This window comes from Myotis myotis, unplaced genomic scaffold, assembly GCF_014108235.1.
Source record: "Myotis myotis isolate mMyoMyo1 unplaced genomic scaffold, mMyoMyo1.p scaffold_m19_p_8, whole genome shotgun sequence".
NCBI lineage: Eukaryota > Metazoa > Chordata > Mammalia > Chiroptera > Vespertilionidae > Myotis > Myotis myotis.
In genome coordinates this window covers 87656265-87683560 of record NW_023416390.1, presented here as the reverse complement: position 1 = coordinate 87683560, position 27296 = coordinate 87656265, and the positions used below count along the sequence as shown (strand labels likewise).

The 27296-nt window shown below is 45.9% G+C and overlaps 1 pseudogene; it reads left to right on the top strand.

Annotated features, from left to right (window-relative positions):
• The first annotated feature begins 3718 nt into the window (after positions 1-3718).
• LOC118662341 lies at positions 3719-3850 on the top strand (annotated as a pseudogene).
• The last annotated feature ends 23446 nt before the right edge of the window (positions 3851-27296 follow it).

Genomic DNA, 27296 nt, shown 5'->3' with positions numbered 1-27296 from the left:
TGAGGGCCTGAGTGGACAAAGCAAGGTATTAAGAATACAAATTGCCAGTTATAAAAACAGTCATGGGGATGTAAAGTTCGGCATCAGGAATATGGTCAATGATATTGTAATAACCATGTGTGGTGTCGGGTGTATTCTACACTTATCACTGTGACCACTTCATAAGGTGTATGAATGTCTAGTCACTATGTTATACCCTGAAACTAATATAATATTGTATGTAAACTATACATTTTTAAATAAGAAAGTAATTAAATTAAAATATCTGCATCAGAAAAGGCACAGCACAGGGTGACCTCACAAAGCCCCATGAGTCCCTGAGGAAGGGGGCAAAGTCCACACTTACTGTGAAGACTGAGCTGCCTGCCTGGCTGGGCTGGAGCCCTGGTGATGACTCCATGATGGACAGGGAGGGAAACCAAGAAAGCCAGTCCTGCTCAGGTGGAACTACACTCAAGACCACATGCTGGGCTCATGCAATCCCGCTCTACCTGCTCCTGGTCCACACCTGAAGTGAATCTCAGGTGATAAAGAGCTACAGGTGTCAAAACAGAGCTACCCTGCTCCCGAGCAGACCAACTCCCCAGCTCTTCATTGTAAACAGACAACCCAAACCACCAAATGTGTGTGTGACATAAACCTCATAAAGGAAGTTTAAATATTTTATAGCTAATGTGCATGGGCTCCACCTTAAAATGCGTGCAAGCCAGAAACATCCAGAATTACCAGGCAAGGCCAGATAGCAATGGCATAAGACCTTGAAAGAGAACAGCCCAAAGCCGTGATTGTCAGCCACTGAGCAGAATCGCCCAGAGAGCTGCTGAAAACACGCCCAGCCCGGCCCTGCAGGTGCTGCTTGAGCAAGTCTGGGGGAGGGACGGGCAGTTCCCATTTCTAACGAGGTCCCAGGTGGGGCTGACACTGCTGGCCCATGACCACACTTTGAGGAGCACTGGCAGAGATGATCAAGCACAACAACCAAACTGGGAAACAGCGGGAATTATTCAGATAATAAATGAACAGTTCAGGTGTGAGAATAAAAAATGTGTCCAGATACTGCTGAATGTCCTGAATGTCCCCAGACAGTCGGGACACACACTGTCCCCGTGGAGAACCGCTGACTTCGTCCAGTCACTAGTGAGGATAAAGCAGCCACCGCACCATTTAGAGTTTGGTTCTCCAGCTCTAGCTTGTAGCAGAATCATCTAAGGACTTGTTAAAAGGTGGATTATGAGCTCAGCCCCAGTTTCTGGCTCCCAGGTGATGTGAACACAGTGGGTCTATGCATCACAGTTGGAGAACCACTGATTTCTACGGCTCAAACCAATCCAAGTGTAGCCCCTGGAGTTGGAGAGGGACTTCCCGCCGGAGAGCACGGGATGGATTCGAAGTGGAGGACAGCTCTCTGCATATCTGTGTTCTGTTTGAAAAGTAGAAGTGGGAAGTGGATGTTATTAGGAAAGCAGTCAGCAAGTTCTGCTGCTGTTCATATTCACAGCACTGGGCTGGCCAGTGGATCTAACGGCCAGTGGAAGACTGAAGCGCGAGAGGAAGGAACAGAGGCCAGAGCACGGCTCTGATGTTGTGAGGTAGGACACTGCCAGGAAGCCCACTGCAGAGGGCTGTGAGGGTGGGCTTGGAGAGCGGAGTCTAGGTTAAAACCTCTCTCTGCCTTTGACTCTGTGTCCCAATCTTGTACATCGACATCCTTAAATCTTAGGCTTTTGTCACCTGTTAGCAACCACAAGTAAGAAGTGAGTTGGGGACAGAGAGATCTACAGGCTGGCTAGAGATGACAACAGGTTCATTACTCCCACAGGTATGCAGCCCAGAGGATGTTGAAGAGAGGAGGGTGAAGAATGAGGGGGTAGATCACAGCTACCTTTTAATTCGCAGGCAGGCTTGCCAATTATACATGTCATCCAGTAAAGTTCCAGAACTTGAACAAGATTATGCTTCCTACATATCCCATGGCGGGATGGGAGCAGGTGGGTCCTAGGGATGGTTGGAGAGGAGGTGCACAGAATACATTCAGCATGGAGAGCAGAAAAGCTTTCCCTCCCACAGGACCAAGTCTCCTTCCCTGTCCCAGCGGGGCTCTGCCTCAGGGTCACCTCTCTGTACTGCCAAGCCAGACCTCACTTCCCTCTCTGGCCCATCTTATGTTCGACCTGCTTTCTACCAGTCTCCAGCCTAACTCCATTCCTAGACCATCTGGCTCCTTCTAACTCCTTTGTACATTTCATTCTGTGCTGGCTTTCACTATGCCACCATTTTTTTTGTTAATGTGGGAAGTCTGATTTCTCCAATAAAACTGCAAAACCATATCTAAACTCCTCCCGGAATACAGCAGGGAGGGAGATTTTTCTGTTAGCTTCCTGCCTGCCAGGCCAATGGACTGCCTTCAGATATCCAGTCACCCTGACCGTGGAAGATGGCACCGCATAAGGCCCCTGGAAATGAGAACAACCTTATGGAGCACCTATGACTTGAGCCCTTCATTCCGGCCTGTGTGGCCCTGGCAATTTAACCCGCCCTAGTTCTCTTCTTTGGGGAAGAGGATCGTGATTGCTTTCAGAATCTGATACAATGCAAGCCTTTCAAAACGTGGGACAAAATAAATGGAGCGGTTCCTGTTACTGGAAGGTAAACATATGGCTACCCGCTGTGTTTACAAGCGGGTTCCTCAGGCCACAGGCAGCACACACCTCACTTCTGATCTCATTCTCCTGGGTCTCCCAGGCATCCACCTCACAGCTCATTGTTCCCATAAGAAATCGTCCTTTTCTTGCCTCTTGCTGGTGGATCCCCTCTCTGTCTGGAATGGGGTTCCCATGGAGACCTTCTGGGATAGCAGACCTCCCACTGGGTTCAGTCCACTCCCTGTCACCAGGACTCTTTGACCCAAATGTCCTTGGGGGCAGGGCTCACAATGAAATCGGTGCTCATTACAAATGGAACCTCAAGTCTTTAAGAAAACTTAAGTTAACCATGACATCGTAATAAACTTTCCCCCAACTCTTAACTTAGTTAAGAAAACTGAAGTGCAGGCCGCAAGGTAGAACTATGTGAGCGGTGGCAATGGGCTGGCATTCTGGAAGGCCAGCTTCCTTTCAGACACACACCTCCATCTCCCATTGTTCTCCTGTCCTCTACTGACACCCACTGCCAGGCTGCCTCTGCGCTCGCAGGCAGAGGCAGCCTGCGCTTTCGTCCTTGGCTGATTTTTGCCGTCATGCTTGGCTTTTGTTGGTAGTTCTTCACCAGGTCTCGAACTACATGGGGCAGATTAAACAACAGGCTTCACGGGAGGGGGATGTCTACACCCAGCTGGACCGTGGCTCTGGCCAGCCTGCTCCTGTTCGGTGGCCAGAAATAAAGAGAAGTCTGCTCTATATTTCAGCCTTTCCAACTCTCTGGGGCTGCCAGCTTATCCAAGATGATACCACTCTACCTGAAATATTCAGATCTCTGAGAACCTAGAATTTAGCTCCAGCAGGAATTTCCGAAGATTTAAAAAGACAGCAATGTTTCCATATGTTTTGGCTCCTAGGAGACTCCTGGGCCCATCTTCACTCAAATCATCCATCTACCCTTTCTTACAATCTCTTCTAATAAGCTGAGTCTCTGGCATCCCAGTCCATGCCCGTTTGGAAAAAGCAAATAGAGGAAATAGTAACCTTAGAAAGGTGTTATCTAACAACAAGAAAAGCCACCTATACTTACCTGGCAGGGGAGAGACCAAGGTCACAAAGGTGGTTTTCCCAGGGCCAGGCTTATCCATTGCACTCAGGATGTGCTCACCCCTGCGATTTCCCCAAATGTGGGAAACTCAGCTGCATAATTTGAAGAAAAAAGAAAAGAAAAGAAAAGAAAAGCCACCTAACAGGAAAGTAAGAAGACAGAAAAACTGTGAAAATAAACTATAAAAATGGGAAATTCATAGCCGTGCCAGCAGTTACATTCAGGAGCTGCCAGCCCACTGCCATTCCCCTGCACCCTTCTCATTGTTCCCTGGACGGTCACAGCTACCTGCTCCTCATGGGCCCGAGTCGCCCTCAGTCCAGCGATTCTCGGCTGTTCTTAGAAAGAAGCCATAAGCCGTATGTGCTTTCATGCCCCTCATACCAACTTTGCCTTCAGGACACTGTTTTAAAATGGTCCCGGACCTGTTTTCATCTCGGGTATGGTGAGGCCGGCAGGTCAGGACGTGACTGCCACTGAACAAGCGTGCTCCCCACAGTTCCTAAGGAGAGAGGCAATGATCAGGGCCACACAGGAGCTCCACTTGCTCAGGAGGCAGACGGGCAGGAGACCAGGAGCAGGAGGCTTCATGGTGGCTTCACAAGAAGAAGCATGGAGGCAGATCAGAAGCAGAACAAGGTTAGAATGGGATACTGTGAATAATTTCAGTGGCCTCTGAGCTATGAGGGTGATCTGTCGTCCCATAGATGGCTGGGGAGCTATTTAGGGAAGGAGTGTACTGCCAAAGACTGCAGGAGCCTGACAAGAAGGCAGGTGGGGCATGAATTTGGGATTGGTTGAATGCCTATCAAAAGCATGCTCACAGGCAAATAGTTCACTCTCTCTGGGAATTAGCTAGTGCTGGGAGTGGCAGCCCTCTGAGGTCTGCCAGGCCCCCGGATATCAAAGCATCATAAAATACTATATATATATATTTATATATATATATAGTATTTATATAATAATTAATAGTATTTATATAATATTATATATATACTATAATAAGTAGTAAATACTATATATATACTACTTATTATAGTATATATATTATATTATATAAATACTATATATATATATATATATATATATATATATATATATATATATAAATCAGTCTTAATCTCAACAAAGATGGTGGTTAATTTGCATATACTGCTCCAGCCAGCCGGAGCAGCAAAGGCACTGAAGGCAGCTTCGGCTGGAGCGAAGGCCTGGGTGCCAGGTGCCGGAGGAAAACCGGTACTGGCAGCCAGGGAAAGGGAAGGCCTATTGCACAAATCTTTTCATGCAACAGGCCTCTAATATATATATATATAATGTTATTGATGGAGGCACAATCACTCTGTTAGGATCAAAGGCTGTTTGCACTCTGCCTCTCACCTCTCTCCCAGCCTCATTGTCAGCTCCTCTCCAGCACACCCCATTTCCAGCCTAATAGCTCTCCACCTGCCGTGGGCCGGCTGTGATCTCCCCATTCCCAAGGCTTTTCATATACTGTTCCATGTGCTGAGCGTTCTTTTCCTCACGTTCTTCACCTGACTGTCTCACCTGGAGCCTTCAGCAAACCTGCTCAAATTCCAAGTCGAGATAACATGCATGTTATCTCCATTTTTCATTTAATGTGTTCTATATCTCAATTGTATGTAGCACTTAATTAGTTGTACATCATTTCTCTGTTAACATGTGTGTGTCTCTGCCACCATAATAGGGGCTCCATAAGTAGACACCATCATATCTGCCCTCATGTCCTCATTGACTGATATGCTGACAGAGGCACACATTGGATATCACTTGGATGCATGCAGACTTGAACCCTTTCATGTAGAAGCAAGCAGCCACATGGATTTAAATAGCTTACATGGGTGTCATCGTATTAATGGAAAGCTGCTGGGCCTAACATTACAATTTCAACTTAGAGGTAAGTCTTTGGATAAAACAGGGTTTTTAGTAAAGCAAAAAATCAGTCTTAATTTCAAGAGTTTGATTGATTTGGAGTTAGAAAGCTGATTTTTCAGAATTTAGACCTAGTGTCTATCCCCCTTCCCCACATCTCATAGAAGCACAGAGTTTTACTTAAAGTGTGTGTTGAATCTGTCGAAACTGAAACTCCACTTCATTCAAATTTTGAGGTGAGAGAACTTTAGCTCCTTGTTGAATGAAGAATATCAGATCACCCTGAAAAGGGAGGGAGATTTAAGGTGGTGGCAGACTTTCCCCATCACCACTGAAATCATACGATGTGGAGAATCTTACTTCGCCTTTGAATTATTGAGGATGAAGTAAGCAACTGCTGGTTTAACCCTCCTTTGCCCCCCTAGATTTGGTGGTGGAATGTCAGTGACATGTGATATTATCTTGAAGGCATTGGGCCATTTTTGTGTTTGCTCAAATAGGGCGTTCTTTTCTCAGCCCGGTTTACATGAGATTGTCCCCTAGGCAGTTTACATGACCTTCTTCACATAAGGAGCAAATGCTGACACTGTGGAACCGCAGTGCTCATCTTCTGGAACTTTACACACACAAATGTATGTATGCATGAATGCAGGCATTATGCATGTATTCTATAGATATGTATACACACATATGGGAGAAAGAGATAGATGCAGTGAAAGGGAGTATAATGACATATTTTGGGGTTCTAAATATATTCAAAATAATTTTAAACATTTTTAAACAAGCCTGCTCTTCTATAACTTAAATAAAAAAAATTTGAGTTGTTTGAAATAGAGTGTAAAACATTCAAAGTGATGTAGTCTAGAGTTTCTTTCTTAATGAGGTTTTCATAGATCAAGTGAGGATAAGTATGTGCGAATGACCTTGACTGAAATTAAAAAACAAACAAAACAAAAAAATAGCTTTTCTTCTTGGAGCTCACTCTGGGAATTGTGGCATGGATAGCTCGCCTCTAGCTTCATCCAATGTCACAATTTTCTCAACTGGTGCCGGTCCTATTTGGTCTCACACTACACTGGGCTTAAGTCAGGAGCAAATAGCTAAGACAGACACACTCCCAGGACCAAACGGGGATTACAGCTAAAATACAAAAAACTCACCCTGAATAATCAACAGAAGACTAGCTGGAGAGAACTCTGATAACAAAGGACAGAAAGTGGAGACCACATAGAGAGTAGTAGGAAGGGCAGAGGTGCGAAAGGACAGGCCAGGCTCCTATAGACAAAGGCTAAAGTTCTGGAGAGATATCTCAGCTGAGAAGGGTTGCCACTGAGAACTCTGGGGTCTAATCCTCAAGCTGGGCCCCCCAGCAGAGAGCTTCAGAACTGAGAACAGTGCTCACATAACATCTGGCTGTGAAAAGCAGCAGGGTTGCTGTCTGCCAGGGAGAGACAGCTGGAAATGCAGGCACCCTTTTAAAGGCCAATGCACAACATTTTGTGTGCAGCCACTCACCTTGGGCTCCAGCAGAGGGAGGTCAGAGTGGACTGGAGCTGTGTGAGCCGAAGCCAGGGTTGTGGGCTCTGGGGTTAGAGCTTGGAAGGCATACACCCTGGTTTCCTGTGATGAGTCATTCCCTTATGCTGCAAAGGTCATCTTTCTCAGGCAGACCTTTGCTATCCAGGCAGTTTTTGACTGGAGGGAAGACAATTGAACCACCCTATTGGAAAAGCCCTTGCCCCAGGGATTGGTGTTTCTGAGGCCCATGAAAAGACTGAGAATAACAATTAGACTCCAAGGGCAAGCAATTGCCCCACCCTGTTGGGAAAACTCTCCACACTAGTGAACAATTGCCTAAGGGCTACTCCAGATTGAATCCAATCCTCTTGTGATCTCGCCCTTCCTACCTGTCTCCAGGTGTTTTCTATTCTTCTTTGTTATACGTCACCTTCTCAGCTGGACCTCAGTTGTTAATTCCAGGTGAATGTTCTCCAATTTAGTTCTATTTTTAGCTTGGCCCTGGGATGAGGTGCCTGACAGGTCTGCCTATTTACCTGCCATTTTCTCCTAAAACTGTCCTTTTTTCTTCCCTAAATTATTTCTAAGCACAAGTGATTAGTAAGAACAAAAGAAGACAATGAAGTGCTGGAATAGATGGGATTTTTTAAAGCATGGGGTTATTTCTGACACTTACAGTGTTACTCAGAGTCCAGAGTTAGAAAATTGGCACTCGTTGCTCTGCACCATTTTACATAAGAGAGGGAGCCATGACCTGGGTGAATATGATCAACTGGCAGCTAGTCTGAGTTCCCCTCTCCCTGGCACCCTGGCCAGTTCTAGCCCCATCATCCTGAGCTCTTCACAAGGGTCTAGGACCCATCTGCTTTCTTTACACACAATATCAAAGCATTTTTACTTTTATTTTAAAGAAATTTAAAGTTTAAAGAAAAAAATGCAAAAAAAACCCCAACCAGTATGAAGAATACCAATGTATCATTTACCCAGACAGATTTGTTAACATTTTATTTATTTGCTTTATTATCTGATTAATCTATATTCTTATCTATCTACCCACCTACCTACCTAATTTGGGGATAAGCTAAATATGTCAACCCTTTTCCCCTAAATGCTTCAATATGCATTTCCTAATAACAGAGATATGCTCTCATACAACCATGCTACAATTACTCCCTTCAGTAAGTTTAACATTGGTATTGTACTTTTGTCTAACCTACTATCCTGATACCAGTCGACTCAATAATGTCCTTTATACCATGTGTCCACCTAGTTTAGGATGCAGTAGAGAGTCGGATACTCCATATAGTTGTCATATTTGTTTGTCCTCCTTTAGTATAGAACATTTCCACAGCCTTTCTTTGACTTTCATCACATTATCATTTTTGAATAATACAATCTCCCTTTTTGATGAAATACAATGTTTCCATTCTGCATTTGTCTGATGTTTCTTTACCATTAGCTCGAGGTCTGCATTCTTGTAAAACTGTATAGTTGGTGTGTTTCTCTCAGGGTATTGCATTTGTATGGCCATCTGTCCTTCATGGGTGATGTTAATTTTGGTCACTCAATCAAGGAGTTTCCCAGTTTCTCCACCAGATAATTACTGCCTCCCTTACACTAGTAAACAGATTGGAGGCATGGTAAGCCTCGCAAATATCCTTCTCCTCATCAAAATGTCCCTGCATGTGGCATCCATTGCTGATATGTGCCTGATGCAATCTTTACCATCCTGGCTGGAAAATAGTGTGATTTTTTTCAACTCTAGCATTACTTCCACATTTAACAGATGGCCTTCAGCATTCTGCTATAATTTCTCTTGTCAACATAAGAAATATTCAAACCTATAGAGTATTTTTGTGAGTTTATTTGGGGCCAAACTGACAACAATTACTGGAAAGCAAAATTTCAACTAAGAAAATGCTCCAGAAAAATGGCAGTTCTGCACCTTGCTTTTTACATTACAATCAAAGAGAGGCCATAAGTGTGTTACATGAAATCCATTGGTGTTAGATTAGGGAGGTGGGAGAAAAAAAAAACGAGGGAACTTCTGGGATTGGATAAAAAGTAAAATGATAGACACATACTTCTTTCACATGGGTCGGTGCAGGGTCGTTATAGTCAACAATTAACTCAATAACAATGAGTTGATTTGTGGTCTCCGCAGAGTGGTGCCTGTGCTTTGAGGGGTCCAGAAAAAGGAAATTACTTTGACATTCCAATGATATATTATCATAGAGGCAAAAAGACAATAGACAGGCTCAGTTAAAGTAAAAATTGACTTGTCAGGGAAGAATCTAGCCTAGGACATGACTACCTGCCATAAAGTACTTTTAGTTAAAAAGTTTTCATTTCAATCATCCTTTGTGGTTACTGTCAGTCTCTGAGTTTGTAGAGCCACTACGTAGGCCTCCCTGAGTTTGTCAGGTTTAGAGTGTGGCCCCTTTTGGTCCACACTCTCTACAATTTATCTGTCTGTCTGTCTGTCATCCATATTGATTCATAAGTTTCTATTTTAAATGACATAGAGTTCATTACTTTCTTTGATTCTCAATGTATTCCATATTTGATTTGTTGAAGCCCCTTTTATGTCCTTGCAACATGCTTCCATCATTTTTTAAACACTCCTTATTTTCTAACATGTTACAAGTTGCCACAAACTCACCTTCCGCCTACTGTGCCCAGCCTTGAAATCAGTCACTTCTCTGTTTAGCGCAGTACCTTTACTAGGAATGGTATTAGAGACCAACACTGGTGCATTGGCTGTGCTCATTGCTACTAGGATAGCTTTGTTCCTTGACTCTTCCAGCAGACAGAGATAGGAATCAGCTGCTTATTGTTCAATAGCATGCACATACATAGAGATGGACACATATGCAAGTCCATCCATATACATAGTTTAGATCCCTGAGTTCACTTCAACATCTTCGATTCTAATTCACTTCCTATTTCATATTTGTATTTTACTTCTTGTATAGGGAGAAACTTGGCTCCCAATAGGCTCAACACATTTACTTATTTGGTCAATTCTATATTACATCTAAAATAGCTCCAGAATTTATAGAATAGCTCTATAAATCTAAATTAAACAAACCTTCTCAGGAATTCAGAGCATTGTGTTTTATACCACCCAACACACACACTCTCCCACCCCGCCCCAGATTAAGGGTATACAGTCAGATATTGTGGCCATTAGTTACTAGGATTAGTTATTTTTCTGATTTCTTTCTTCACTATGTTTAGGGTATAACTTTGTTATCAGGGAAATTTGGGTATCCTTTATCCACTGTATGATGGGGGTAGGGTCCTTACAATATCTCAAGAAAAAGAATTTTCTGAGCTTCACACAGGAGAATGAGTGATTTTTATTGCGTGGAATTACGTCTGTGTGTCTAAAGTCTCATTCCAGTCATACAAGTGTAGCTGGGGTTTCAGTGGAGCCAGAAGCAAAGCCAACACCAGAGTTTCCTTTCCATGTTGCAGCCTGGTCCACTTCAGCATCAGGCTAATTACAGTCCATCAGTCCATTGTGTGGGGGGTCGCATGGCCATGGGCCATGTAGGCGAATGCAGGGGAGACAAGAGAGTGCACCCCCTGCAGCAGGAGTGCCAAGGGCTGCCAAGGGCAACAAGAGCAGGGGCTAAATATTCCAAATGTCCTCATGCTTGCAGTGGCCTCGACCATTCTGGCCAACCATCTCTGTTCCCAGGTGTGATTGACAGCAAGCATCTTCCCTACCATCCCAACCTCACCGGGCGTGTGTCTGTCTTTCCTATGTCTGAACTCCTGGGGGGCGTAAGTTTGTAGCTTCCTGGTGAAGCTGTCCAAATGACATGCCTATAATATTTGGACTTCCCTTGCTTTTTTCTTATGCTTAATAATTAGCTAATTACAATGGTATCAATTTGAAATGAAAATTCATTTGTTTCAAGTTTCTTTCAGTTTTATGTTTAGTCTTCTTTACTTTCTTATCCATTTGATTTTTTTTGAATATGTGAACCATTGAAAGGCTTTAAAAAGTCAAAACATGACAAAAGTGTTTCTCTCTCCTCTATCCTTTCATCCCAGCCTTTCCCCTTCTTTTCTTCTTGTAGGAAAAAAACAAACAAAAAAAAACAACAAAAAAAACCCACAAAAAAAAACAAAAATAAAAACTTTATTTTTTAAATTTAATCTTCCTATGTTTCTCCTACATAAATCTCTGTATCTAAGTCTTCCTTCATCCTGGGTGGCAGAAGTGAGAGAAAACACCTTCCTTCTTCAGATGCCTAACACCATAATCCTCAGAGCACCTTTTGAGGAAGAAAGGTGCCATTCCACCTGTGACAATGGGATCTTCACCTGGAAAAGATGCTGTTCATCTTGGAACAGAAAAGAGGGAAGGAGTTAGCACATATTCAACATTGGAGGCTAGAAGGTCAGGAGACAGGAAAAGCAGGCCCTGCATATCTCTGTGACTGGAAAGCTGCAGACCCAGCCATCTGATACGGTGTGTGTGCCTTAGGAAAATGCGTTTATAGCAGAGTAAAAATTAGAAAAGGTGGGTCACTAAAGAGCTAGAACTTTGGGAGTCAAGATCTATTGTGGCCACCACTAGGTGAAAACCCTGACAGGGTGGAAGAGAAACCCAAGCTCCAACAGCCACTGTGGACTCTCCAAGCCCCATCTGTAGGGGATGGAGATGGCACCTGGCTACCCGGCCCCCAGTGGTGACTTAGCAAGGACATGCAGCATGGTGTGAACACCATACCGTCTGGGTTAGAGCAGTGCACTGCGGTACACGACCTGGTGACCTCATTCTTTTTTCTTGAAAATGACCAGAGGTGACTTCTTGATCTGAGAAAATTCACTTGGACACTTTTATGTTATCCAACCAGGAAGGATTGTAAGGACAGAGAAGAGCACTAAAAAATCATCTGGGTGGAAATCCCTGAATCATTTGACTGTTCCAAAGAATGTGCTCATATTCTGTATCACAGCCAGTGAAGGTTAAGCCAGCTTTATAGATGAGGAAACAGGCTCCGGAGTACTAAGCAGCACCACACAGAGTAAATACAAGTGCTCGACTTAGAACCTTAAATTTCTAGATACAGAGTCCATGCTCTGAGAACAATACAGAGGAAGTCATTCCTAGGCAACTCACATCTCCTCTCCGCTGCTCACTTCCCCCGCCTCTCCAGTAAGGAGGTAGATGATACGGTTATCTCTTTAAACTATCTTCCAGTTCCAAAAGGAAGTTTGACTTCTGGGAGTGTGTGTTGGGGGAAGGAAGGTCATTTTCCACTGACACAGGTTATAAGCAAAAGAAATGAATGAACTCAGGTCATGGAAGTTCAGTTCAGGGAAGATGTGGGCAAGATGTGGGTTGGCTGGAATGGATATTAGGGTTTCCTAGGCCCTGTCAGACAGGTAGAGGCAGAGGGAAGTGGAGAATGCCGGCAGAGCTCTGAGAGGGGAGCCCAGTGGTTCCCAGGTTAAAACAAATATGTCAGGATGGGAGCAAGAGATGTCTTTTGAAAACCTCTTGGCATCTCTGCCTGACTAGGAGCTTTTTATGTATATCCCCACATCTCATTTTTAGTTACCTTATGAAATAGATATAATTCCCACGTTTACCACATATGGGCAGACTGAGCTTCAAAGGGGCGAAGCCTGCCCACAGCATGCAGCTGGCTAAGGAGGGAGCCTGCCTGCTGGGCTCAAAAGACCATCCTCCCCTGCTTCATGCTCCAGCCCAAGAAGGGGGTGGGGGGGGAGGGAAAGGAAGAGAGGAGGGGAGGGAAGAGGGGAGGTAAAGGGAGGGGAGGGGAGGGGAGGGAAGGGAGGGGAGGGGAGGGGAGAGGGGAGGGGAGGGGAGGGAGGGGGGGAGGGGGAGGGGAGGGGAGGGGAGGGGAGAGGGGAGGGGAGGGGGAGGGGAGAGGGGAGGGGAGGGGGAGGGGAGGGAGGGGAGGGGAGGGGAGAGGGGAGGGAAGGGGAGGGGGAGGGGAGAGGGGAGGGGAAGGAAAAGAGGCGGGAAAGGGAGGGGAGGGGAGGGTCTGCAGTTGGGAAGAGGCCACATGGCATCTGGACTTTGAGATGTTACTGTTTAAAAGGGGCCCCTGGCTCTCACTTTAAAGTTTGCCATCTTCTCTGTCCTAGTTTTGTGGGGAGTAAAATATGACATTTGGTAATTAATTTTTCAGATCCTCAATGCCAGTGCAGAAAAGGCTGTGCATTAAGCAATTCTCTGCTCTTTGAAGAATCCCTGAAGCAAAGATGCATAGCTTTCATTAAGGTTCAGACCCAAAAGCCTCTCGCCCGGGCTTTGTGATAAAGCTAGGTATGTGAAACAGAAAAATAATTGGACGTGTTTCTCTCCCATTTTTTTATCTGAATCTACCCACCAGGCCTATCAGGAATTGTTCCCTAAGATAGGTGTCCTGTATGAATAAAGATAAAAGAAAAAGGACATTTACTATGTTGTTTCTCCTCATTCCAAGAATGCTTGAAGTGGCTCCCACAATACATGCAATAGAACAGAAGCAAATAAATGCAGAGCTTGGGGAGCATGGAGCCCAGTACAGTGTGGGAAAGTAGGATGCGGGGGACAGCAGGTAAAGGCTGGCAGTGTCCAAGCGGAGGAAGGTCTGACAATGGTTTGATGGCAAGGGATGAGGGAACAGGTGAGCACCACAGACACACTGAACAGAGGCAGAACTGCGGAATCCAGGAAGGGAGTTAATGTCTGGGCAGTTTGTTATGCTGGGTGGTCACAGCAGCCTGGGGGCTTGGTCACAGGACAATGAGACAACCAGGATGAGGTACGGCCGTGGGCAAGCAGGCAGGGGTCAGTCTCCTCAGGTCGGGATCTCAGGCAGTGGGCTGTGGCTCAGCCCTTGGGCCTTTGACAGAGCTCAAAGTGAGGCGTGGAGTCAATGCCTCAGATTCCTCCCCAAGTCCACACCAGAAGCAGAGGCCAGAGGTGGAGCAGGAGCCTCACTGGGAGGTTTGGAAGTTAGGCAAGGGGACCGGCAGGGGGAGGTGGGCCGACTGCCAATGGTGGCCATGTTGTCCGTGCAGCCACAAGAGTGTAGTGAGCAGAACCTTCAGTGACACACGGCTGACATGGGTACCACAGGGGCAAGAGGCAGAGCAATCCTGACATTAAAATGAATCCAGCTGTGTGGTTTGGAGTGTGTGTAGTAAGCGGAGGCAAAATCTAGCAAATACGGGGCGTGCCTGGTATGTGCCCGGAGCTGCACCAGGCTCTGGGGATGCGGAGCTAGATAAGACCAGGCCCTGCCCTGTGCTGAGAAAGCGCCCCAGCTGTGAGAGCAGCTGTGCTGAGGACACAGAGGGAACCGTTCTGTGTGCCATGGGGAGTCAGGAAAGCCGTTGGAGGAAATGTGACATTTGGGCTGGATCTTGAAAAATAACAAGGAATGTTTCTAGGAGCAGAGGAGAAAGTGAGGAAGGACAGTTTAGACAGAAAAAAAAAAAAAAACACCTGTGGGTTCAAGGCATAGATTCCTGAAAGTATGGAAGTATGATCACTTGCCCATGACAGGAAAGCCCAACAAACATATATAAGGCAAGAAGTATTGACTAGAGTTGATATAGAACCAGAGTGATAGTAATTCCATTAAACAGAATTCATGTTCTTTAAGTAGACTTTTCCCAGTGTTTCTCATTTATAATTATTTCAAAAACATGTGGAGGAGATTCATTGTCAATCACTGTGAGGACATTTCAGGTTAAATATACTGAAGATCCTTTTTGCAGGACTTCTCAGAGCATTTACTATATTAATGTGCATTTTAGATTTCAATGAGCTTGTGGAGCTTGAAGCAGTTGCTATGTTTACTAGAAGATGGAGAGTTCATTTTTTTCCCAGTGCAGACATAAATGGGACATGCTCGGAAACTGTGGCTTAAACATTCTGGGTAATCTAAGAGTCTAAGGCCCATGTCACCATGTGACATCTGTCATAGGACTTTTCATACTGGGTGGTGAGTTTCCATCCCTGTCCCCCAGTCCTGTGCTGTCCAGTATGGTGAGCACATGCAGTGCTGCTAGTTTGAGCTGAGATGTGTGTGAGTGACGAGGAAGTTCCTAGGGAGTACATGCACCTACATTTGTTCCCACCGGTCAGCACTACTTGAGTGAGGAGATCTTATATTCTTGATGCTTTACAAATTTCTTGACAAATAGTGGGCATTTAACAAATATTTATTCAATGGAAAAAATAAGTAAATAAGTAAACTGTATACATAATATACTTGCTGCTCTTAAAGTCTGATGCAAAATGCTGTGCCCTTATTTTCACTCTAATCTTAAAAGCTGTTTCTATTTACACATAAATGACCTCTTTACTGATGGAAATGCCTCATTTGCATGTATGAAATTTATCCCCTAAATTGTTTTAACATATCCTGGAAGCTAGACCTCCAAGCAATAACATTCTTTCTTAAAAGAATCCAGAATTCTGGGCTATGAAACCATTTGCTACAGGTGGGAAATCTGTGTGAATATATCACAGCTCCTGTGGTTACCTGCCTTTCTGCACCTCCTGCATGTAGCTTTTGGCCTCATCTCTCCTTTTCTTCTTGCCCCCGAGGAAGCTTCTTTCTAGAAAAACAAAACAAAACACAGTAAGTCCCTGATCTCCAAAGCCTCACCCTGCACTCAGAGTTCGAGACTTCCTAATGCATTAAGTTCTCTCAAACAAGCTTCCTGTTGTTGTAATACCCACCCTCCCGATGATGCTCTGATCCCTGGATTCTAATTTCTTCTTCAAAGTCCTGTCTTCTCCTCTCTCCCTTGTCCCTACCTTCTGGGTACTTGGATAAGACTCAGCAACCTTTGAAATGGAGATAATAATGTGTGCCATGATGACCAGGGCACTTTGAAAGTTTACTGGTTGATGGAAGTAAAGAGATGTGTAAACTGCAAAGTGTGAATAAGCTGTGAGGTTCTTACCCAATTGGAGCGGAATGAAGCAAGACATGGTGCTACATTTTTTCTAAATTCATCAGTCTTCCTAAACCTTCAAAGAAATGTAAACCTATCTCCATGTGCTTTGAGATGAACCAACTAGATTGCTTTGTTTTTTTACCCATTAGACTGATACTTTACTTACATCCCATTTTTCTCTTTTTTTTCTTGACATGTGATAAAGAACATGGAAGAGTAACTCTATAGTAATGAGTTTCTTCTCATACCATCCAAAATAGCTCACTGCCTTCATCATTATGCAATTATAATGATTGAACACAGAGAATTGTATTTTATCTTTAATTGGCTATAAGTTTTAGTATTAGAAATTTAATATACTTTTTTCCCAGATTCATTAGCTATGTAGATTTTAGTAAGATACTTAAGTTAAAGCCATTTAAAACAGTGATTAAATGTTACACCGTTGACTCAGACCAACTAAGGTTTTGTTGTAAATTCAGAAACTGGCTACATTTCATCCCACAGCACTAAGAGGAGTCTATTTTTCTCTAGTTTGATTCAGGGTTGGCCATGTGATGTGCTCTGGCAATGGATCATTACCCATCCTATGTAATAAAAGGATAATATGCAAATCAACCGAATGGTGGAATGACAGGTCGCTATGACATGCACTGACCACCAGGAGGCAGACGCTCAATGCAGGAGTTGCCCCTGGTGGTCAGTGCATTCCCACAGGGGGAGAGCAGCTCAGCCAGAAGCCGGGCTCAAGGCTGGTGAGCGCAGCAGCGGTGACGGGAGCCTCTCCCACCTTCACTGCAGGCTGGTGGTAAGGAATGAGGGTCCTGGACTGTGAGAGCCCTGGACTGCAAGGGGGATGTCTGACTGCTGGGGGAGATCAGGCCCCAGCCAGCAGGCGGACATCCCCTGAGGGGTCCCGGACTGCAAGAGGGTGTAGGCTGGGCTGAGGGACGACCCCCGCCTCCCAAGTGCATGAATATCCCATATAATAAAGTGGGAAATATGCAAATTGACCATCACTCCACCAAAAAGATGGCTGCAACCACAGCTGAGGATGAGTTCCCACAATGAGCTTTAAGGAACAGTCAGCAGAGACCTGAGGCTGTATGCCCCCCACCCCCCATGGGGCTGACAGGGGACCTCAGGCCACACCCCATGCCCTGGTGCCAGGCTGGGGGACCTCAGGCCGTGCCACCCGCTCAGTGGGGCTTGACGTGGGACCTCAGGCCATGCCCCCCAATCTGGTGGGGCTTCACAAGGGACCTCAAGGTGTGTCACCCTCCCTGGTGCAGGACCAGGGGACCTCAGGCCGCACCCCCACCCTGGCACCAGGCCAGAGGACCTGAGGCCGTGTCCCCCACCCCAGCACCAGGCCGGGAGACCTGAGGCTGCACCCCCTGCCCAGAAGGGCTTGACAGGGGACCTCAAAGTGCGACTCCCACCCTGGTGCTGGGCCGGGGAACCTCAGGCTGCTCCCCCAGCCCCAGTGCCAGACCAGAGGAACTCGGGCTGTGCCTCCTGCCCTGGTGTAGTCCGGAGGACCTCAGACAACGCCTTCTGCCCCAGCAGGGCTTGACGGGGAACCTCAGGACATGCTCTCCATCCCAGCACTGGGCCAGGGGATCTGAGGCCGCACCCTCTCACCCAGCGGGACTTGATGGGGACCTCAAGGTGTGCCCCCTGCCCTTGTGCTGGGCTGAGAGACCTCAGGCCGTGCCCCCCACCCCAGCGCCAGGCCAGGAGACCTCAGGCCATGCCCCCCGGCCAGCAGGGCTTGATGGGGGACCCTCAGGCTGCACCCCCACTGGCATCAGGCTGGGGGATAGCAGGCTGCTCCTCCTGCCCTGCGGGGCTTGATGGGGGACCTCAGGCCATGCCCCCCCAGCCCTGGCATCAGGCCAAGGGACCTGAGGCTGTGCCCCCCACCCGGCAGTGCTTGACAAAGGTGGGACTGGCCAGGTCTGGATATAGCCCAATGAGGGGGAGCTGACTGGGTCTGGGTCTCGCGTGATTTTTGAGGCACACATGGGTGAGTGGGGACTTGACTCTGGGTCCTGTGGTGCACCCCAGACTCTGACAGGAGGAAGATTTTCATATACATTTTACTAATTTTCTTTCATCTCTGACACTTCTATTATAGAGAAAGGGCAAATAGCAATATTAAAATGTTTTCTCTAATTAATCCCCTTTTAATGTGCACAAATTTCATGCACTGGGCCACTAGTTGCATTATAATTATAGTCATGAAAAGTAATTGCTGGTGAGATTTCTCCACTGCCAGTTGGGGAATGCTCCAGTAACTAGCAGGTGAAGAAGGTTGGGGAGCCTACTAGAGGATGGTAGATGGATTGGCCCATGGCTCTCACTGTTTAGCCAACTGCCATACATGAGGTCCTCCTAGACCACACAACCACTGACCAACCCACCATCAGACCACAGACACATAAGAAAGCCCCAAACTGCCCAGGTCACCAACAAAATGTTTAAACCAAAGAAATGGTTATTGTTTTAAGCCACTATGTTTTAGGTGGTTTGGGAACCAAACCAATGCAGAGCACTTGTCTAGAAGTGGGGTGCTATTGTTAAAGGCAAGCTCTAAAACACACGGCATTGACTGTGCAACTGGGCAGCCAATGGAGACTCTAGAGCAGTGGGGAAATGATTATCAAGGGTGGAAAACTTTAGTGAAGCCAAGGAAATCAATGATACTTTGTGAAATAAAGCAGTTTGCAAAGTGGTTGCCTGGAGTAAATTGAAGAATAAAACAGGTACCTTACAACTTTTTTAATGTGGTTGAGGAGTTCTCCAAGCAGGATGTTGAAATGTTATCTGCATACAGCCAAGTATACTAAAGTAACAGAGGAACGGACACTTGCTGGATTGGAAAACAGGACTGTTCTCATGCCTAGTCTCCCGTGGTAAAAATTCTTAGAGTGAACAGATGAATCGGGCCAAGGACAAAACCTTGGGCTGTGGGTTCCTATATTATCATAGTGCCAAGTAGGTCCTTTCAGAAAGGCTCCTAAGAATTCTAAGGGTATGTTAGAATTCTAATCCCAAAATAACTATTTGTAAGGCTACAAGAGGGAATCATCCTTCAAACAATTTTGGATGTGGTTTTCAACAAATGGATTAGCATATAATCTGATGAATAGAAAGTCTACACAATTTTTATGGAGTCTTAATGGCAAAAGGGCACTCAACTTGGATATTTACTGCTGTGTTGCAGACAATTACCTGAAAGAGAAGTTGGGGTGCTTCACTGGGCTGGAAAACTTTTATTAAATCAGAAAACAGGTTTAATTAAGCAAGTTTATTCTACATATATAAAAGGCTAAGGTGACTCATGCATGTACGATACATATAAAGCTCTCACTGGTGCCAATCACCTGAGTGTATTTCAATCTGTCATTGTCAATCATGAATTTGGTTGACACTTCTATTATAGAGAAAGGGTAAATAGAGATATTAAAATATTTCTTCTAATTAACTTCCTTTCAATGTGCACAAATTCATGCACCGGCCATTAGTAATTTTATAAGCCTCCATTTCCTCATCTACACAAGACAATAATAATTGTCACCTCTTACTTTCAACAAGTGGATTGGCATATAATCTGATGTATAGAAAGTCCACACAATTTTTAAGGAGTCTTTATGGCAAAAGGACAATCAACTTGGAAAAAGAAACTGATTTTGTTTGAAAACCAATGAAAATACCTGGAAGAAACAGGACTGACACATCTGAGTAGTTAGAGATCTACTGTTGCCAAGTGTGAGATTGTGACTTTAACTCCTGTTACCCTCTCTGACATGTAAATTAGTTATAAATGTAATATTTATTACATTATATTTCTAAATTCCAAATATAATCTCCTAATCCGAATGAATAATTGTATGTTTATTAAGTATGCCCGATGTCTATATACTATAATTCCTACAGTCCCAGACTGTTCTTCCTAGGCGTAAAAGGTCTCAGGATTCTTTTTTTGTCCCCCTCCTTCTCCAACATCACACTCTTCCCTGAAATTATCTCGGTTTCCTTCTCCATTCATTTTCAGAAGCCTCCAATCACTCCTCTTGCAAACCAACACTTCTCTTGCAAACAACCACCATCACCAGTATCACCAAAAACCTCATCAAGGCATAGCCCTCCAAAGCATATATATATATATATACATAAACATATACATATACCCAAGAAAAGCCACAGGGAGTAATCAGTAGGCCATTCTGAAGGAAGGAGCCAGGAAAGAGTAGAGGGAGAGCTCCCAAGATCACCTGGAAAACAGCCATGAGAGCAACGCCTGACACTAACAGAATACTGCTGTGGTCACCACTCAGGAAGCGCCAAGGAAGGTGTGCACATCTGTGGGCCACAGTGATCTATGAGAGCTTCCTGAAGGAGGGAAATTAGCATAAAGAATACCTTAAAGGTAGGCACTGAAATGGCCATTCATCTCTTTTAATAATTATTTAATGAGTATCTGCTATGAGCCGGTGCTACACTGCAGAATGAGGGAAATGATAATAATACATCATAATATTAATAATCATGGCTTGTCTTTTTGCTGCATTTTGTAATCCACAATCCAGTTGGGAATGATAATGTGACCAACTATAGGGAAAGCAGGTAAAGGGTTAGATGGGGATCTATTGAACACCTCTGCATTCCCAGGGCTGTGCTAGCACTTACAGAAAACACTCTCTGAGCTCTGCTCGGTTGTCATCCCCGATTTGGGGTTGAGGAAAATTAAGTTAAGAGAGATGTTAGGTGACCTGAGCAAGTCACAGAGCTTGTGCTGGTAGAGCTGGAAACTGAAGCAAGATCTGAGTTTCTTCAAAGCCATGCCCACATGGAAAAGTCAGAAATGCAGTCGGGGTTCAAGCTGAACAGAGCCCTGGGGAAGGAGGAGAGAGGAGTGGGGACGCAGAGTGGAGGGAAGGGAGGGGGAGAGAGAGAAACAATTCAGAAGAAGGGTCCTGATTGTTTTCTACAGAACCCAAGCACACTCACCAAAGACGTCTCCCCTCCCACTCAGGGCAGGGCTGCCAGTAGGACAGGTTAGCCTGGAGCACTTGTTCCAGCCCGAAGATGTTCTTTCCTATAACCACCACTTAGCACCTGTCGTTTTCCTGGGCTAGTGGATGAGGATTGAGATTCTGGCAGGTGTGTGTGTGGGAATTCACTGAAGCCCTGCAGTTAGTGAGGGTGCTATTAGAGCAGAACTAACAGCTCACACTTGAAGTGGCTCCCTCTTGCATGACCAGACTCTCCCAGGGCCTGCACAGTGTGGTGTCCTGTGCCCCAGCACGTTACCAGCTCCTGAGAGCTGGGAATTACTTGTGGGTTCCCTGGCCAGGGAACAGAGCCCTTCATCCCTGAATAATCAGCGGATTTATTTTATTACTTGGGGAATTTGTAAAGGGTCGATTCCTTTTGCCCCTTCTCTTAGGAAATTCTCTGAGCCATCCACTCAGCCTCACCACATTTGCCAGAATCTTGCTGCTGCAGAAGTTGGGGCATGCAAAGTTCCAGCTGGACCCAGATTGGAGACAGCCAGACTCGGGGCTCTGCAGGGAAAGCAGTGTTCTTGGCCATCTGCCGGGAATTAGAATATGGTTATTAGGAGGGATGCCCCCAGCGGGCACACAGGCCTTCCTGCTTCCTGTGTGCACAACTCGAAACCTGTAAGACCCCACTGCACTGATTTGCTTCCCTGTGAGTCTCCGTGCATGCAGCTGTGCCTCCTCCTGTGTCAAAGACTCTGCATGATTTAATTCCTGGACCAAACCCACACCCAGCGCCCTCCTCCAACTCCGTCCCGCACCCCCAACCCTGGGCAATATGACCTGAGCCAGCATGTGTTCACTTTCTTTCCCAACATCTGTTGTCCATTTTCCTGACCATGCACTTCACTGTCCTTCAGGATCAGCCTTTCCCTCTCTCTGCTCCTGGTGTGTGCGGGCAGCAGGGTGGACCCTGGACGTGGGAGTGCGCTTTCTAATCCAGAGGGATTGGTCAGGCCCGGCACGTTACCCTGCTTGTACCGAGGAGAATAAAAGCAGGGCCTTTCCACAGTTATTAGGACAGAAGCTTTCTCCTTCCACAGAAGCTCTGAACTTGGCAGGATATAAGGCTGAGCTTCTGTTATCATTTTTGCCATCACATACAGAGGATCTCACGAATGAAGAAGAAAACAGAAGGAAACAGCCAGAGAGTGACAGACTGAATGACATTGTTTGAGCCTGTCGTTCTGCCCCTTCCCAAAGCCATTACTCTGAGCTCCTGAATGCAGTAGACTCTCTTCCTCCCCCACATAATTCTCAGGTACCTGGCTGCAAAACAAACCATCTCAAAACTCAGTGACATTGGACTCATCCTGCTTCACTTCCAAAATAATGGAACTACTGAGAATTACTCTTCTGGGCAATTAAACACCTGGTTCCTGAATTAGGAAGTGGCAACATGGCTCTGAGGGATTCCCTCTCATTCCCGGAGGATGGGAGGGCCTCTTGGAGTCTGGGAAAAAGACAGGAAACAAGCAAATGCTGGACGAATTAGCAGAAATAGATGAAGACTCATCTGCCACCAAGGCCTCCCTGCATAGGCCTCATGACAGGAGCTCTGACTTCCCTCGGCAGCTGCAGCACTCAGGGCATCCTTGGCTGGGGCACTAAGCAAGGGCGAACTGCGGAGAAGAACAGAGCAAAAGGAATGGCTGTGTGGATGCTCAGGGTTCACTTCCGGGCTACTACACCTTGTCTCCTTCTGCAAGAAAGAGATCTACCCCAGAAAGCCTTCCCTCCCTCCTCCAGAGCACACACACACACACACACACACACACACACACTAACACACACACACTCACACACACACACTAACACACACACACTCACACACACACACACTAACACACACTCACACACTCACACACACACACACACTAACACACACACACACTAACACACACACACACTCACACACACACACCAACACACACTCTCACACACACACTCACACACACACACTAACACACACTCAAACACACACTCACACACACACACTAACACACACTCACACGCTCACCAACACACACACACACACACTCACAGACTAACACACACTCATACGCTCACCCACACACACACACACACACACACACTAACACACACTCACACGCTCACCAACACACACACTCACATACACACACTCACACACCAATCCTTTAAAATCTTAGACCCTTCCCCTCAATTTCTTCTTAGGCAATTAGCTCATGAAAGGTTTCACTCCAAATGTTCACCCCCAGCCACTACAAACATTTGGGCAACCCTGACGGTCTCACATGATACCTACACCCTGTGTGCTGTGAGCAAAGCATGGAGACAACTAGACTTCACATATATTGTAAAAAAGGAGGGAGAGGAAGCTGTATTCATCAAATCACCAGTTAAGTTTCTTGCTGAGATATACATGTTCTTAATATTGAAGCAAATGCTAAGAGCCTGGAAATGTGATGTGACCTCAGAACATTTTAAATGTTAGGGTTTATTTTGTAATTTTAAGCCAACAACTCTTCATTTTCTCTGCGGATTTTTTTTTTTAGTATAATGTCTTTCCTCTTTTTTTCTTCTTCATTTTGCAGGAAGTCTAATTCCCTCTTCTCCACTGACTTGGTTTATTGTTAAAAATGAAAGCCTTTCTTTAAAGTAGCCCTCCACCTTTTGTGCTATGCTTAGGGGAAGAAACAAGAAAGATGGCTATAAAGAAAATGATGACTGTGGTTGGCATGAGGTGGGAATGATTTAAAATCCTTTCATCCAATTGAGAGGGAAACCTGTGGTCCTTTGCAGCTGAACTCTCGGAAGCTGCATGGCACATAATTGGCGTCCATGTGAGTATCACATGCAGGAAAATGGTCCTTCCCGTAAGAAATTCTTGCCTTTGTTTTCTAAGGGCTTGAAAGGGACCAGCTCAGATGAACAATCCCCCCCCCCCAACCCTTTCTCTTATTTGTGTTCCACTTTCTTATCCCCTGTGGAAAGGAAGCCTCAAATCAGAAAAGCAGATGGGGCAGTATTGCCCCTCCATTGACTTTATAGGTGTCCATTCGGGAAATACCAGAGGCTTCTCCTACAGTCATGAGGCTCTGCCACAGCTGAGCCACTGTGCAGCCGAGCAGGCACCATGAGCAGCATGGTGCTCAGCCCTGGACCTGAGGTGTGCTCGGGGTGGGACAGAGCATGGACAGTCCCTGAGTGGGGTTAAAACGGGGAATCTGCAAGCCCATCCTGTTTGAGATGGAGTTTTGAGAAGGGTGGTTTGAGGACCAGGTTGCCTGGGTTCCATTCTGGTTTGCTTCAGATTGCTTAATAAAATACAGGATGCCCAGTTCAATGTGAATTTCAGATAAACAATGAATTACTTGGGATGTAATTATACTAAAACTAGTGACCCAGTGCATGGATTTGTGCACATTGAAAGGAAATTAATTAGAAAGTGACTGGCAGGGTGGGACTGGGGGAGACAGGCTGGACAAGGCCTGGAGCCAAACTCCTGCAGTCCCTCCCCAGCATCTGTGGAGTGAGCAGGGTCCTTCTGGCAGGTGGGGCCCCTTGGCCTGGTCTGCGGAGATTGGGCCGAAACCAGCTCTCCAACATCCCCTGAGGGGTCCTAGAGTGCGAGAGGGAACTCTGCAAAGTTGCTGTTGTACGGGGTGTGTAACACAAATGCAAGTGTGCAGTAAACCAGATTTGGGCCCAACCATGCCAGAGCAACAGCATAACCCATGGCCAAAGGTGGAATCACATGGCCCCATGGGCTCCCTCCTCTCTGGTTTCAGGGTGTGTCACCCAGGAACCGCCACTGCCAAGTCACTGCAGCTTGGCAGTTCCTGTGTTGAGCGTCTGCCCCCTGGTGGTCATACCGACCAGTCGTATGGTAGGAGGAACATTTAGCATATTAACCTTTTATATATATAGATGTCATATGTTGTTATAAAAGTTATATGGCAAAGTCAGGCAACTCTAATTTTGCCATGTACTTACTTTATGACTTTAACTTCTCCATGCTTTGATTTTATCACTGGGATAATACTATCTCCCAATACAGATAATAATAATAACACTAGGATTGCTATGAAGATTAAATTAGTTAATATTTCTAAAGTAGTGGTTGTTAAGCCAACCACAGTCACTCATGGGACTGTCAAAAGTGGTTTGTACTGGATGAAAACAAATGCATTAACTTCAATTCTTATGGAGGGACAGGCAGAAAGTGGGGCTAGAAGATTCTTTAATCTGTCTGAAGTTTTGTCTTTTTTAAAATATATATATATATATATATATATATATATATATATATATATATATATATACTAGAGGCCCGGTGCATGAAAATTCATGCACATGGGGGGTCCCTCAGCCCAGCCTGTGCCCTCTCACAGTCTGGGACCCTTGGGGGATGCCCACCTGCTGGCTTAGGCCTGCTCCCTGAGAATAGATGATCTGAAAGAAATAATCATATCCTTGGGTAAGGATTTTTTAAAAAGGTAATGGTCACATGAAAATTCACTGCCAGCAGGGCTGAGGGGACTGGGGGACTCTGGTGCCTGCCACTCCCTCCCCACCCCTGGCGGGTCTGAGGGGCCGGAGTGCCACCATCTTGTGGCTGTGGGCACCACCATCTTTTGTGAGGATGTGGCGGTCAATTAGCATATTACCTATTTATTATATAAGATATTTGTATTGATTTCATAGAGGAAGGGAGAGGAAGAGAGAGATAGAAACATCTATGATGAAAGAGAATCATTGAATCTCTGCCTCCTGCACAGCCCACACTAGTGATCGAGCACCAGGGCATGTGCCCTAACGGGAATCGAACCATGACCTCCTGGTTCATAGGTCAATGCTCAACCACTGGGCCACACTGGTAGGGCTGACGTTTTGTCTTTTCAGGGTGGAAGTGGAAACAGAGGAGAAAAAGCAGAGATATTCTTGGATTAAGTGGTGCCTGTGGCCATTCAGTCTGGTTCTTCCCCAGGGCTACACAGCATCCTGTGCCTGGTTGCAGAACCTGAAGTTGTTGGAGCTGTGAGGACCATAATGCAACTCGTCTCAGCTTCTCTAATCCCCTGCACTGGTGCAGTGGCATGGTTAATGCCTGACCTTCCCTGAGCTATGCCTTCAAGTTAGTAACATGGCTGTGCCCTTTCCCTAGGCGTGGGCAAAGTACAAGTGGATAGTTGGGGTGAAGGTGCAGTGCCATGTGGAGGGGCATTGTAGGATCATCAAGAAGAATAACCACCTGTCAAAAGCCAGAGGGGACAACAGGACAGGAATAGGAGGATGGGCAGCCCCTTCAGGAGCCAGGAGACCACAGCCAGGCGAGGGGCAGCACACCGACAGACCCGTGAGCTGCAGCTGCAGCTTTGTCCTCAGTGCCGACCCCGGCGAGGGGCTCCAGCCATTGCCGCTGTTCCCCACGGAGCCGGACAGAAGCCTGCAGGTCCAGCTTCTCATCAGCCATTACTGACCAAACTGCCAGGCCCGTCTTAGCGTTCATTGTTTTGCATTTCTCTTTCCATTGCTTTCTGGGTGGGCTGTGCTTTTCCTTCCTCCTCTCCTTTTGTTCCTTTGTCAGGTCTGTCAGTCCTGAAAGGTAAGGGGCATCCTCAGACACCTCCTCACTGGTGTCCACAGACCTTCTCGCTTGCACTCTGGCAACTCCCCACTCTCCACCTCTGGGTGTGGAATGACCAGAAAACGTTCCTCATGTTCAGGTGGGACCTTTCAGGCCCTTGCAAAGGTCTCGGGGGGTCCTGCACGTAGCAGCTTTCTCTGGGCCTCACTAGGGTGGTCAGTTGTGGTCCCCTCTCAGGTTTGAACCATTTGGTTCTCCTGAGCTCCACAAACATTGAGTGAGCATCTACCTGAAGCCTGGCCCAATGTCCAACATGCAATGTATCACCTGACACTAAACACTGGCTATATGCTACGCCTGTAAACTATTCTATACATATCAGTTCATTTTCTTACAACAGATTTCCCTGGTAGGTATAATTATTAATCTTGTTTTACTGAGCCCAGTCTTATAGGAGGTCAGAAATAAAGAGGAGACTTCTAATTACTATATAGTATGAATATTTGGTCAAAAGAGTGCCTTAGTCCCACTTAATTAGCAGGCACTCTACT